Source organism: Vipera ursinii (genome assembly GCF_947247035.1).
Source record: "Vipera ursinii genome assembly, chromosome: 1".
Classification (NCBI taxonomy): Eukaryota; Metazoa; Chordata; class Lepidosauria; order Squamata; family Viperidae; genus Vipera; species Vipera ursinii.
The window spans coordinates 143384304-143399729 of record NC_139512.1 but is presented as its reverse complement, the minus strand read 5'-3'; positions in this window follow the sequence as shown (position 1 = coordinate 143399729).

Below are 15426 nucleotides of genomic sequence, written 5' to 3'. Positions count from 1 at the left end.
CCATTTTGCAACTGAAATGGTCAGAGGTAGGGTATTATTCCTATCCTTGAAAACAAATTTTATGCCAAAGCATCCTTTCTTTCATTTCTCTCATCTTTCCCTGCTTGCCACTGTTGTGTTTCTTTAATAACTAGTAGCAGAAGCCAGGGTCCTTTTGGGTCAAAAAAGCCAAGAAGGTAGTCACTGCTATGCACAGAAAGCCTTTCCCTATTTGTACATGGCTCCGTGGATAAAAAGGACAGACCTTCAATTGTGCAGCCATGACTGCCATCTTGACTTTACTGATCTCCAGATGATGCCCTAGTAGCAGAAACCTTTTCCCGAGTCTTCTTCTCCAAGTGCATCTCTCCCCTCGCAGCCCCTTCCAAAGATCAAGGAATAACATGTGATGGGTCCTTGTAAATTAAAGCAGGGTGAAGACACTGAGAGAATCACAGAACATCTTCATTCTCACAGAGCACAAAGTCGTGATGTGGTTTAGCTTTGGCTATTGTATGAGCCACCAGTCGTGGTTTATTTAATAAACTAGGAAAACAAAGGATGGCTTACCATTGGCTATAACAGTCAGACCGTATTGTTACAGCCTTTGTTATTTCTTGAAGTATGCAAGTGGGAGTGAAAGGCAAACACTGTAAAAGAATGTGTGTCCTTCAAAGATGCAGCCATCTCCTATTTAGAAATGTATTGAGGCCCATAAGTGGTCTCAGGAGTGGATTTTAGAACCTAACACAGTATCTGTGTTTACAATTGCAAATCTACCTCTAAATAGTAGCACAAGGACATTTTGTGAAGTTCGGGTACTAGAGAATAAAAGATGGTTGTGGTAAATGAAAAAAAGCAGGAAGAATAATTTCTTGGGACATCTAAGTAGCTTATTAGCTCTCTGCGGTTTTAGAATACCAAACCCCTTTATGAAAAAAACACATGCTTGTTTCTTGAAGCTCTTGAAAACAAATGTTTTATTATGTACAAGATTCTTGTTCCCACTGCAAATCCTTTTTGTATAGCTCTTGCTCCTCATTCAGACATGACTAAAGGATCGACATGGCCTCTCTGATTTGCTAAAGCATGTCCTCCAAAGAGTTGGGAAGGCCTGTTGGAAGATTTGAAGTTGGGTTGTTTTTTTTTGGTAATTTTCTGTCAGTCAGGAGAACCTCCTTGTTGAAAGGTCAGAAGATAAAAGCCCACCTGTCTTGTATACTCAGCAAGGTCAGTATTGGAGTATTTTTTATTTCTAACTTAAAAATGAGGCCTGTAGTAAGGTGACCAAAATCATTTCCCATCTTGGAGGGGAAAAAAGCAAAATGTTGCATAGAATGCAGAACACAGAAGTCCCAGAAATGGGTTCAGCAGCAAGCATCCTTTTAGGCCATACTGAAATTATCCTTGAAAGATGTACCATTTTTCTATACATTGGATATGATTTCCTCATTTGCTTTGAATTCTCCCATTGGCCCCTGTTATTTACAGTTATCTTAGACCAGGGGTGTCAAACTCAATTTCATTGAGGGCCGCATCAGCATTGCGGTTGCCCTCAGGGGGCCGGGCGAGTGTGGCCTGGGTGGGCGTGGCCTACTGGGTGGACGTGGCTAGAGTACGTATGGCCTACTAGGTGGGCATGGCCAGCTCTACATCGTTCGCATCAAGGGGGCCTATGGGGGCCTGGGCAGCAGTGGGACAGATCTGAGGGTCTCTGAGCCAGGGCCAAGGCAGTGGGGGCCGTTCCCTCACTGTTTCCAGGATGGCTTCGTGGGCTGCATGAAACCACTTTGTGGGCCGGATGTGGCCCCCGGGCCTTGTGTTTGACATGTCTGTCTTAGACTGTAATATATGTGTGTATGAATGTAAATACTTATTACTATATGTCTTACTATTGTTAAACATGTTAAACCATGAAGGAAACCAATCTGACAGAAGAACACACAGGAATTTTGACAGCTGTCAAAATTCCCCGCCAGAGCGCAGGCGCAGCCGACTGACAGCTCGCGACTGTCAAAACAATGGAGAGCCGCCGGCCACGAGGAAAGAAGAACTGTCAAGGAGCGGCCCAGACAATTGGACGAGAGAGGCGCGGCGCAAAAAGACTAAAACCTGATTGGTCCGGCCAGCCGGCAGCCGGCTATAAAAGCCGAGCTAGTTGAACCTTCTTTTGCCTTGCTCTAAATAAACCTTGTTAGCCAGCCAGCTGTCACTGTGTGGTCCTTCAGCCACTTCATAGACCTATCATCAGGTCTTAAAAATGAGGAAAATGCTGCCACTGGAAAAGAAAGGGAGCCGTAGTGACATCGATGTCATGTCTTGGATTAATGTCATGGTTCCGGTAGATGAGACCAATTAAAAGACCTTCAAGGCAAGGAATTCTTCCTCAAAGAATATTTTTATTTGGCTACAAAATAACGGCACGTACAAAGGTGAACCCAAGACTAAATTCTTTCCCCTTGGTTACAAAGTTACAAGTTGCAATTCCCACCCCAATTAGATGTCATAAATCACATTCACCAATTAGTAGAAAACATGGGCACTCTTCCCAGCTCTTCAGCCCACCAAAATGCTATCAGCAATGACCTTGGTTCCCATACATGAAATTGTTTGGGCTAACTCAGAACTACCCCCCCTCCCCCCTTCTTTCTAAATATGTGGCAACCGAAATGAAGTGAAAATAGCTTCAGTTCAGGTCATTGCGGTGTTGACAATTGATCTGGGTGGTGAGGAGCGAAACTGGCAAGGTGGTGGTCCTGGCATACACTTGCAAAAGGGAGAGGACTTGCATTGCAATACTCCTTCCACTGTTCTGATCCATCACAGTCCATATACCGTGCTCAACAGAACTTTGCAAATTAATAGATTAAAACTCTACTTCCTGGTGGATTTGTTGTTTGCTCGAATTACCCATGATTATGTATCCCATATACATTTATATACAAATACACCAATCAGGATGTCTTATACCATAGTATTATGTGTCTCAATGAATTTAAGTTACTTCCCCCATTAGATTCTTACTGTATTATAAAAAATAAAGTTAAATAATAGGAAATAGGCATCACAATAGCCCACTTGTTTTTATATACACTGTTTCATGAATTGCAATGTCCACAATACAGTTTACTAACATTGGCCACGCTAGCTAATGCTAGATTGCTGAGAACCATAGCAACATTCAGACCCAAGCAATGCTAGGCTTCTGTATAGGCTCCTCATATTTCAATCTCAGCACTTCTGGATGGATTGTATCCCATCTGAAGAATTACTCCAACTGCCCATCTCATTAGACAAAATATCTGGGATGCTTCAGGCAACCAGCTTTTTCAATCATTCTGAATTTTAAACAATCTGGATTGTCTTGATTTATTCAATTGATGTATTTAGTAATATAGCTATAAAGAAAATGTTCTTGGATGCTATGCTATCTTATGTTATTTCTGTTTGTTTTTAATTTTAGCTGTTTTTACTTTCTTTTTATTCTGTTTCTAACTGTTAGGCACCCAGAGTCATGCATATGAGTTGTGCAGCTATATACATGTTTGGAAGGATGGATGGATGGATGGAAGGATGGAAGGATGGAAGGAAGGAAGGAAGGAAGGAAGGAAGGAAGGAAGGAAGGAAGGAAGGACCTATGATACAATCATAGACTTTTCCTTACACTTGTAAAGAACTGTTAGTCACTTAGTGCCTTCCCTTTCTGGCCAATGGCTGAGTAGCACAAAGAACTGTTACTCAATCAATGTTGTTTGCTTTGTTTTCAAGTTACTTAGTAACTGAGTATCTTGTCCTGGCCCCTCTGCTTCTCATTAGCCTCTCTTCTCCAACTTCCAAAAAATAAAATAATAAAATAAAATAAAATAAAATAAAATAAAATAATAAAATAAAATAAAATAAAATAATAAAATAATAAATAAAATAAAATAAAATAATAAAATAAAATAATAAAATAAAATAAAATAATGGTATTGTTCCCCATCTTTTACACTCCATCTGCTTCTGAACATACTTCTGAATATTTGTCCATTGTTTTACAAAACAACCTAGAAGTAGTTTGAGAAATGATAATTCTGAAAAGTATCAACAAATGCATAGGAAAACCTAAAAGCTTCCTGTTTGTCATGGCGGCGAACTTCCACTGTCTTTCAATCTCTGCATTTTATAGTGCCAGTTTACCAATAATTCAGCAGGGGGACACTTTTTCCTAAGGAGACCAGCAAGGTATTACAGCATGAGTTCAAAAGCTGGGAAACTGCAAAACTCCCCTCTATTGGGAGCCCAAATTGTCTCTTAAAGCATGATGCAGTACCAGGTTACCATTTCTAAAGTGGTATTTGTTGTGCTGAAATGACATTTCCTCATTCAAGGACAAACAGCATTGCATAAAGATGAGTGTCCACTGCACACTGCCATTGGCAACATTATGCAGTCAGTGATGGTTGTGGGAGATTATGTCACTCCATAGGACAGCAACTTCTCTGAAAGACCCTTTTATAATTTGCAGGAGAAGAGTTATGGTAGCACAACATCAGAAGGAGCCTGCCAATCTGGTTCCACCAAAAATCAGGAGAAACCAAACTCCTGATTTTTTTTTGTGCTATCACAGCTCTCTTCCTTATAGATTCTTCCTGATTTTTTGCTTTTATAATTTATATTCATTTAATTTTGGTGAGACAGTTAGAGACGTTACTCTGGCTTTGATGTGTTCCAACTCAACTATCTAGCCTGGCATTGTTCTTCTCCTGGTTCTGTTTCTGTGCTTTGATCCTTTCCTGCTTGCACCTCAACCTTTGCCCCCCCCCCCCCCATGATCCCCTGATAGTCTGGTACAGTCTAACTCAAGTCTTAACAACTTTCACAATAGCAGAAAGACAATCGTTTGTAAAAGGATGTAATTAAATGTATGCACAATGCATTGGATCCAGATTTAATCAATCTTTGAAGGAGACCGTTGAAGAGATGGGACTTAAATTAGTCTAGGTCGGAGATATTGATCACAAATAAATGCTTCAAGACATAACAGAAACCCTCATCACAATACGAAGCCATGTAGTTATGAAATAAGATGTTGAAATCAGAGTCACGGACTACAGAAAAAATGAATTTTGTTCTTGAAAAGGAAACAAGGGAAGTATTGATGCTTTCCTTCACTGATGAAAGAATATAATACACCCTAACTTTGTACCAAGTTTATGACAGGAGTGGAAACCTATAACTCTTGCTAGCCCAGTCAACATAGCCAGTGAATGGGATTCCCTCTATTTTAGTCCTAGGGTGAATATAGAGAGCTATTTCGAAGTGCATTCAGAGCGATACAAGTACAAGATATTCACAAGAACAGAACAGTGTAGTTTCATCTTGGCTTTTGCTTTTTTGGCCATTGAAGGTGGAATCCAGCAACTTGGTGGTGACCCCATCCTTATGAACCTCATTTTTCCCAAGGTATGGTTGCTTCCCCCCATGTTGCTTTTTCAAAAGGTCCTAAAAACATGGTTTTTGTCAGTGGGCCTTGAGACCACAAAAGGAGATTGAGCAGATCAAGTAGCTGATTTGATTGTATTGTTGCTGCCATCGGTGGGTGGGGTGGGAGTTTTTTAAAATGGATTTTTATTATATAGTGGATTTTTAAAAAACTTGGTAAACCACCTGGAGTCACCTATCTGTGAGTTGGGCAGCTGTACACATTTATTTAATAAACAATAACTAAATGAACTTCCAGGACAGAAGATAGGTCCATCATCACGCTTGCTACAAATCTGTTACAATCAACTGCTCTAAAATGGAGGAGAAAAAAAAAATCCTGGAATTGCACGTGTTCAGCAGATATAGGTAGTCCTCGACTTATGACCAGAACTGAGCCCAACATTTCTGTTGTTAAGTGAGACATTTGTTAAGTGAGTTTTGCCCCATTTTACAACCTGTCTTGCCTCAGTTGTTAAGTGAATCACTGCAGTTGATAAGTTAGTGATCTGGTTGTTAAGTGAATCTGGCTTCCCCATTGACTTTGCTTGTCAGAAGGTTGTAAAAGGGGATCACATGATCCCGGGACACTGTGACCATCATAAATATGAATCAGTTATCAAGCGTCTGAATTTTGATCCCATGACCATGGGGATGTTGCAACGGTCGTAACTGTGAAAAATGATTATAAGTCGCTCTTTTCAGTGCTGTTGTAACTTTGAATGGTCACTAAATGAACTGTTGTAAGTCAAAGACTACCTGTACAAGTTTGGTACTGAGTTATCCTTGTACTAATTTTGAGGGGAAGACATTCACTCTAAAATTAAGGAAGAATCAGCAGCTTTTTGGTTTAGAAAAAAATATCCCGTTTTCGAAGCATCTTCAATAAATTGTGCTAATCTGGCATAAATGTAAAATCTTTATTGGTGGGGTGTGTTTAATTCTTAGGGCTCCTGAGAAGATCTTCCGAGAGAGAGAGAGAGAGAGGGAGAGAGAGAGAGAGAGAGAGAGAGAGAGAGAGAGAGAGAGAGAGAGAGAGAGAGAGAGAGAGAGAGAGAGAGGGAGAGAGAGACCAATGGGATCATATGCCTTATTTTAAAATGGCTCCATTCTGATTAGCATACAGTGTTAGTATCCTCTGTGCAAACAGGATACATGCTATGTGAATACTAAAAGACTCTTAGTCTGGTTTGACATGATATGACTTTAGAGTTGCCAGCAGCAAATCCTGCATAACCTACTTTTTAGCAGTAGCACTTAGACTTATATACCACTTTACAGTGCTTTTCCGCTCTCTCTAAGCAGTTTACAGAGTCAGCCTATTGCCTATCCAGCAATCTGGGTCCTCATTTCATTGACCTCGGAAGGATGGAAGGCTGAGTCAACCCTGAGCCCTGGTCAGGATCGAACTCCTGGCAGTTGGCAGAATTAGCCTGCAATATTGCATTCTAACCACTGCACCACCATGGCTCAACCTTTTATTGGGTTTCCTACAGATGCGCCTCTTTTAAACATTATTGAAACACCGAAGAACTAGTAATACTAGACTGTTAAATATTCATCCCCACACCCAAGATGAATATCTGAGATGTGGCTCCATGGGAATCAAGGGGATTCTTCACTCTTTTTCTAACAAAGTACGTTTCTTGCCCAAGGGATGATTATATTAATAACAACAATAATATGACAGAATTCATGTTGCATAATCCATGAATTTATGTATAGGACATTGGCCACAATCCAAATCTTGGTATATTACTGTCTTTGCTAAGCAAACTTTTCTCATAAATTTCAAAAGTATTTCACATGCCCTGAATAATTGAAATTAGGAAAAATAATATGCGTAAAGAGAACCTTAATGATTTGCTAATTTGAAGAGCAATGGATGAATACAGAAAAACAATGGGACCCAAATTTGAATACAACTAGACTATGGATATGTTCAGTAGTGAAAACGTAAGAGATATTAGTGATATATGTGCAGGTATGTGGAACAGAAAAAAGCAGGAGAGAAATAAGAGGTGCTAGTTGATTTTCATCAGAAGAGCAAATCATTTCAAAATAATAGATAGGACACCAGATTGAAACTGAATATTTGTTCCAGTCACATATCAGTCTTCGAAAATAGGGCTAGGCTAATCTTTGGGAATGGAGGTGTTACATTGCTATTCATGGTTCCTATATAATGGATCCATAAATAGGCAGAGACAAAGAAGGGTAGAACTATAGATATAGAACAGGGGTGTCAAACTGCCAGCCCGCAGGCAGGATGCGTCATGTGGAAGCCGCGCCCAACCCAGCCTAGTAATGGGGAAAAATCGCAATAGGTCACGACACGTCACGTGTCGCAGTGAGTTTGACACCCCTGATATAGAACATACAAGTCCGTATTTACACAATGTACTAATCCATAGTTAGTTAAATAAACTTTAGTGCCCTTGTTTAACACTAATTTAATGCTGAGCGGGATTAGTGTTGATGAACTGGGGCGACTAGATTCACAGAGTGCCCTATGCTAAACTGAACAATCTTGTTGCAGTAATCAAATGTAATGTCAAACCAGCAATGTTTAAATCTTGAACAAGTGATAATGGCCTTGCAAGTGACGCGAACCAGTTCTTACAATGTTAACAACATGGGTGTGGGGACCAGGAAAGATTAATGTTACTTCCCTCCCATCAGTTGTGGGCTGAAAAGTTTGGGATTCCCTGGACAGAGATCAGTCAAAGGCTTCTGGTAGTCCATGGCATGTATTATCCATATTTTTAAAAAACTTGCTGGAAAAAAAAATGCCCCCTCCAATACTGGACCATTTCTGTTGGTTTCCAGCATGAGTGTTGCAAGATTTTAAAGAAAAAATATATTTGAGAATCAGAATTACAATTACCAAAGTTCTTGAAAGAAGAGAAGGTCAATAATACACTCATAAAAATGGCACTATTTGTATAACTTGATAAGCTTGCTTTGCACTTTAAAATCTGACTATTGTGATATGCTGGGATTTTCTGGCTGCATTTCTAAAGCATGCACAGAGTGACCTCACAAGCTGCTCACACTGCTAATACCAGTACCTAACTTTGCATTGGCTCTCAACTCTCTTGTTGCAGGGAGATTAAGACCTTGTGTTTTGTTGTCCCAAAGGTGCTAATTTCAAAAGGCAAGTAGAGTTTCTTTGTTTTTCCTTGAAGACGCTTTGCTTCTCATCCAAGAAGCTTCTTCAGTTCTGAAGAAGCTTCTTGGATGAGAAGCGAAACGTCTTCAAGGAAAAACAAAGAAACTCTACTTGCCTTTTGGAAACACCCGCCCCCACGACCTTTGGGACTGCCTTGACTTGGATGATTGAGAATCTCCATAGACATTTGTGTTTTGTTCAACAGATACACAACTTTATCAAAAAAAAAATCCTCTTTTTTCCTGTTTGTGTACAAAGTTTAAAATAGGATATTTAATTTGATCTTGTGATGTTGCTGTATATTTTAGCTAAGGCTAATAAAAAGGAAATCCAATAGATACATTAAAATGTCTGAGATGGTGGCTAAATACTGCTAGCGAGTTAGACCATTGACCCGGCTGCACTTAAAGGAGTCTGTGAGTCAGACTTTTGACGCCAAAACCCAGCAAAACTGAACAACTCGTCTGCGGGTATGTAAGAAAGAGAGACTGTATGCTTGAGGAATCTGAGGTTATGCCTGTTGCTACAAAATGTATGGGATCTTCTCAGGCAGAGGAACAATGCTTAAAGGGCATCCATTCTATCCTTCTCCCGTTCAACTATTTCTCATTTCTATTTAAGTACTCATTGGCATTCAGTCCATGCTCGCATTATCTCTGTGATTATAGAAAATTCATCCCAATTTGAATTCAGATATGGGATCATTAAAAAAATTCCATTCTCAACAAAACACACAGGGAGATTATGTTGGCTTTTGTTCCAATTCGGACCAATCTCAGAATAGCAGACTCCACATATAGCAAATATTTCCTCAAATATAATTAATGCTATTGAGTAATTTCCATGGCTAAAGCCATATCTGCAGCCAGCTCATTAAAACAAACCAACAAACCAAAACCTTCTTCCTTTTTGTTCTCATCATTCCAATATTCACTGCCATCAATGCTTAGTTTCCTACCTTAAACAAAAGGTAATTTCTTCTCCAGGTCGAACAAGTGCAATAATTTTGTCTTTATTTACTTCAAAGCCTGCCACTGAATCTAACTAACAACATGTATCTTTGAAATGCAGTCTGTACTCCCAGGTTCAGATATTTTAGCTGAGCCACCCTATTTTAGCCTGTAAGTTCCTATTCAATGTCCTTTAGCAGACTGGATGATGATACACAGTACTGGCCAAGTATGAACAAAGAGGTCTATCAGGATGGTTTAGCAAGCGTACTGCCTACAACTCTCTACTTTTGAAGGTTTTAGGTTGGATCCACACATCATTGTAAACAATAATGTGGTTTGTTTGGTGGAAACCCAGGCACCCCTGGTTTGCTCAGTAAATCACGGCTTGGTGTGAACTCTAGATCTAATGTTAGCATCTCTCTTCCAAGCCAAAAACTTGCATTTAGACCAGGGGTCTTCAATCTCAGGCACGCTGGCTGAGGAATTCTGGGAGTTGAAGTCCACAAGTCATAAAAGGGCCAAGTTTGAAGACCCCTGATTTAGACTTTGGAACTCTGGTAAGGTCTGCATTCAATGATGACATTAAACTGTCTGTTATTAGGAAGGGCCAGATTGCAGGATGAACCAAGCTGAAGCTTGCAAGCAGGATGCTCTAGCTAGCTCACTCTTTTGTGTGGAATTGCCAAGATGTTACAATGAACTTCAAGACTCCAATTTTGATATGTAGGTGGACATCAATCGTCCACCCACAGGATATTAGGGATTAAATCACCTTAATAAATCCAAAATAGTTGGGATTTGAAAGGAGAGTCAGGGGAGTCCTCTCAGGTAGCCCACTCCTGGAGAAGGAAACAATAGTCCGACTCAGGGTTTATACTTTGTGCCAAGCTATGGTCTGTTGAACAAAGTATAGTGGTTCAATAGAGATAGAACAATAAGAGATGCTAGATAGTAGCTTGATTTACACATCTCACCATGGCAAAACCAAATGAAGCATGCTATGATTAAAATGTAGCATACTGTGTGAATTTAGCTAGCTGCTTATTCCTTTGACCACTTTGCATTCTCTGATGTGCAAAATGTGGAAGACTTCACTCAAGATACAGATCCACCAAATTATACAGCTACAAATACAGGCTTTTAGAAATCTGACTTGTGCCATAATTTCTATAATTAATGATGATACTTACAAACAAAGGCGGGTGCAAATGTATTGAGAAAAAGAGCAAGAAAAAAAGCAAAGGAAAAGCACGGCCATGCCTTGCCTGTTTGTTCACTATTATCACTGAATAGTTATCATGAAATGAAACATTCCAAAGAATTAGAGGAACTTCTGAAAAAGTGTAACGTTTTTGGTTTTCTCTCTCTGTGTATGTGCGTGCGTTTAAATATTATCTTCATGATGTTTCCTCTGCTCAGAAACTGTAAAACAGGATAACAAAGGAAGATAATCAAGACATCTGTTCTAATGCATTCCTAGAGTATTTGTAACAGGAAATCTTGGTGAATATGAGCTTCAGGAGATTTTCCTTTCTGGAAAAGGATCCCTATAACATTAACAGATTTTTAACCTTTTGTCAGCCAAATGCTATGGAATAAGTATCTGAAACATAACTTTAGGCATTAGTTAGGTCAAAATGCCTTTCAGGGCCAAATTTCTAAACTAAGATTACTGGTCTACACAAACCTGCATTATCACTAGATGGCGGCAAAGAGACTAATGGTCACCTAGTTTGCAGCCCTGATATAGTAGCCGTAATTCTCATCACCCTATGGCAGGGGTCTTCAAGCTTGGCCCTTTTATGACTTGTGGACTTCAACTCCCAGAATTCCACAAGTCATAAAAGGGCCAAGTTTGAAGACCCCTGCCCTATGGGTAGGCAACCTCGGCTCTTTTATGACTCATGGATTTCAACTCCCAGAATTCCTGAGCCAGCTGACTCAGGAATTCTGGGAGTTGAAGTCCATGAGTCATAAAAGAGCCAAGGTTGCCTACCCCTGGCCTATGGTAACAAGTAAGCAGCTCTTTTTATTAATGGAATATCAAAGCAGAAGAGTTAAAAAAACTTATTTCCTTCCAGAATAAGCTCTCAGGTTCGTACAATGTCCTAAAGTCCAATCGAAACAAATCATACTGTATTCACACAAGGTTATTGAATGAACTGTAACTGACTGTAAACTGTCAGTCAAGGTTTGATTATACTGATTGGACTCACACCAGTTAAGTCACAATCAAGCTATTGGATCAGGGTTAACATAATTAGAAACTCAACCCTTGTTGTGAGAGCAAGGAGACCATTACAGTATTTATCGTATGTGAAGATAAAGTTCCTTTAAAGGACATGCTGGAAGTAACAGCCAGGAACAGATTAAGAATGAAGATCTGTCTATGGACAGCCATCTGGAAGGAATGGGAGGGATTAATGAAATAAAAGATCTTTAAAAAGCTTTGGGTATGTCACATTAGAAGAGATTATTGCACTGGCTGAGGCTAGCATTTTGTATCAGCCCATCTATCATTTTTAGTCTTCAGTAAACCATGGTTAAGCAGCTCACGAGTTAGCAAAAGTCCAATCCTCTACAAGAGACTGTAGGGTGAAAACAGAGAGTAATATAGGAATATCTCTTCTTTTGTCTCTTTTGTCTATGCCAGGGGTAGGCAACCTTGGCTCTTTTATGACTCGTGGACTTCAACACCCAGAATTCCACGAGTCATAAAAGAGCCAAGGTTGCCTACCCAGGTCTATGCTCTCTAAATCATAGAAAATATCCAATGTAGGAAGCCACTCAAAACATGCTGCCTGATTAAAGTCAGTTTGCTTACCGATTTATTTATCAAACTTGTATGCTGCTACAGAATCACAAGATCGTTAGTGACTCACAAAATAAGGAAAACACAATAAAATGACAAACCATAGAAATAAGATAAAGAAAAGCCAATACGATAAGAACTCCTATAGCTCTCGAGAAAAACTCTGTTTTCAGATTCTTCCAACAGAAAAAAAAGTTGGACGCAATAGCAATAGCTACGGGACTTAGACTTATATACCACTTCATGGTGCTCCACAGCCCTCTCTAAGCGGTTTACAGAATCAGCCTATTGCCCCCCCCAACAATCTGGATCCTCATTTTACCGACCTCAAAAGGATGAAAAATGAGTCAACCTTGAGCCGGTCAGGATCAAACTGCTGGCAATGAACACTGAGTTAGCCTGCAATACTGCATTCTAATCACTGCGCCACCACAGCAGATGCATCTTCAACTGGAGGTCATTCCAGAGGGCCCTTACCGAAAAACAACAGTGCGCTTGGGCTGGTGTATCTACCCCCACCTCCCAGGAAACACGGGCAACCAGCTGCTTCTCCTGGCATGACGCTAGTGGCAGATAATTAGGTGTTTTAAATGTTAAAACCAGGACATTCAACTTGCACCTGGAAGCAAATAGGAAGCCAATAAACAGGCCTGTATGTGTGTCCACATTTGTGAGCACCTAGTCCCTTGGGACGCGGTGGCTCAGTGGGTTAGGATGCTGAGCTTGTCGATCAGAAGATCGGCACTTTGGCGGGTCAAATCCTGAGTGCCGCATAACAGAGTGAGCACCTGTTACTTGTCCCAGCTTCTGCCAACCTAGCAGTTCGAAAGCACGTAAAAATGCAAGTAGAAAAATAGGGACCACTACAGTGGGAAGGTAACAGCGTTCTGTGCGCCTTTGGCGTCTAGTCATGCTGGCCACATGACCATGGAGATGTCCTTGGACAAGCGCTGGTTCTTCGGCTTTGAAGCGGAGATGGGCACCGGCCCCTAGAGTCAGAAACGATTAGCACACATGTGTGGGGGAACCTTTACCTTTACCGTCCTTTGCACTTTGCACCAGCTGAAGCATAAGGTTAGTTGCTATGGACAGCCCCATGTAGAGTGCATTGCAATAGTCTAATCAAGTGGGGATGTGGGCTTGGGTCACTGTAGGCCAGACATATCAAACTCGCAACGTCATGTGATGTCGTGCGACATATCGGAGCTTTTTCTCCATTGCCGGCAATGGGGTGGGTGCAGTTTCTTGGTGACGCATCCAGCCCGTGGGTCGGCAGTTTGACACCCCTGCTGTAGGCAGACCCTCTCTCAAGCAAACCTGCAACAGATGCCTCAGCCAAAGCCATGACCCCCACCTGACGTTCCAGCATCACCTACAAATTTAGGTGGTTCCCCCGAGTCACAGACCTATTACTTCAAAGACAGTGCAACTTCACCCAGAGACAAAACAGAGGCCAAAGAGGCTGCCTAGTGTGTAAATAGTAGCTCTGTCTTGCTAGAAGGTGTTTTAATCTTGTTTTTCCCCATCCAGACTAGCATAGCCTTTAGACATTGGGGCAGGACTTTGATAGTGTCTCCGGTTATGAACAATTGGGTATTATTAGTGTATTGATGACTTCAGACCCTAAACAGCTAGATCATTTTCCCTATCGGTTTCATGTATAAATCAAATGACGAGGTGGAGAGAACTGACCTCTGTGATACCCCACAAGGGAGCAAACATGGTGCCAACCTCTCCCCTACCACCACTCTCATATGGAACCAGCTGCTGCAAAATAGGGCCTCTGATTCTCAATCCCCAAGACTGGTCCAGAAGGATGCTATGGTGAATAGGAATAGGAATAGGAATAGGAATAGGAATAGGAATAGAATAGAATAGAATAGAATAGAATAGAATAGAATAGAATAGAATAGAATAGAATAGAATAGAATAGAATAGAATAGAATAGACCACTGAATAGAATAGAATAGAATAGAATAGAATAGAATAGAATAGACCACTGAATAGAATAGAATAGAATAGAATAGAATAGAATAGAATAGAATAGAATAGAATAGAATAGAATAGACTTATATACCGCTTCACAGTGCTTTGCAGCCCTCTCTGAGCCATTTACAGGGTCAGCCTATTTTTTTTTATTGAAAAGTTTTACAGTACATTTTTAATACAAAACCCCTCCCCTCTCCCCAAACCTCCTCAACTCTCCCCTCCCCTCCTCCCTCCCCGACTTCCCAGAGCTAAATACAGGGTATAAAAATACAAACAAACATAATCTAAAATATGCAAACAACAATAAGATATTAAATTCTATCGCACTTTAACTCTTAATAAAATAACTACAAGCTAATTGTACATCATATAAATCTGTTACTTATACAAATGCTAAGTGAAACTTTTTAGTCCCATATTTATTCTGAATATAATCTATCCATCTCTTCCACTCCACAGTATATCTCTGTTGTGATTGATCTTTCAAATACGCTGATTGTTGTCGCCAACAATCTGGGTCCTCATTTTACTGATCTTGGAAGTCTTCTAGTCCAACCCGCTGCTGAGGCAGGAAACCCTATACCATTTCATATAAATGGTTGTCCAATCTCTTCTTAAAAACGTCCAGTGTTCGAGCATTCACAACTTGTGGAGGCAGGTTGTCAGGAAATTTCTTTTTACTTCTAGGTTGCTTCTCTCCTTGATTAGTTTCCATTAGTTTGATACTGAAGGCTGCTGAGAGACCCCAAAAGACTAGGACAGTCCCACTGCCAATCACCAGACCAATCCTGTCCCTGACTGATACAGATCTAGATAATCTGTGTCATCTATTAGATTAATCTGAATTATATGCATAATGGAGAAAAACTGCAGGAGTCTGCAAAGTGGGAGGTTTATATTAACTAACGGTTCTTTCGATCTTATTGTGATGTCCTAATGATTTTCCTCTATTTTTTTTAATACTCTAATCAGGAAAAGAGAAGTGTGTTTGTACAATCCAGTAGGTCACTCTACCTGACTGATACAAATCCATAGAGTGCCATCATCCTTGCTACATT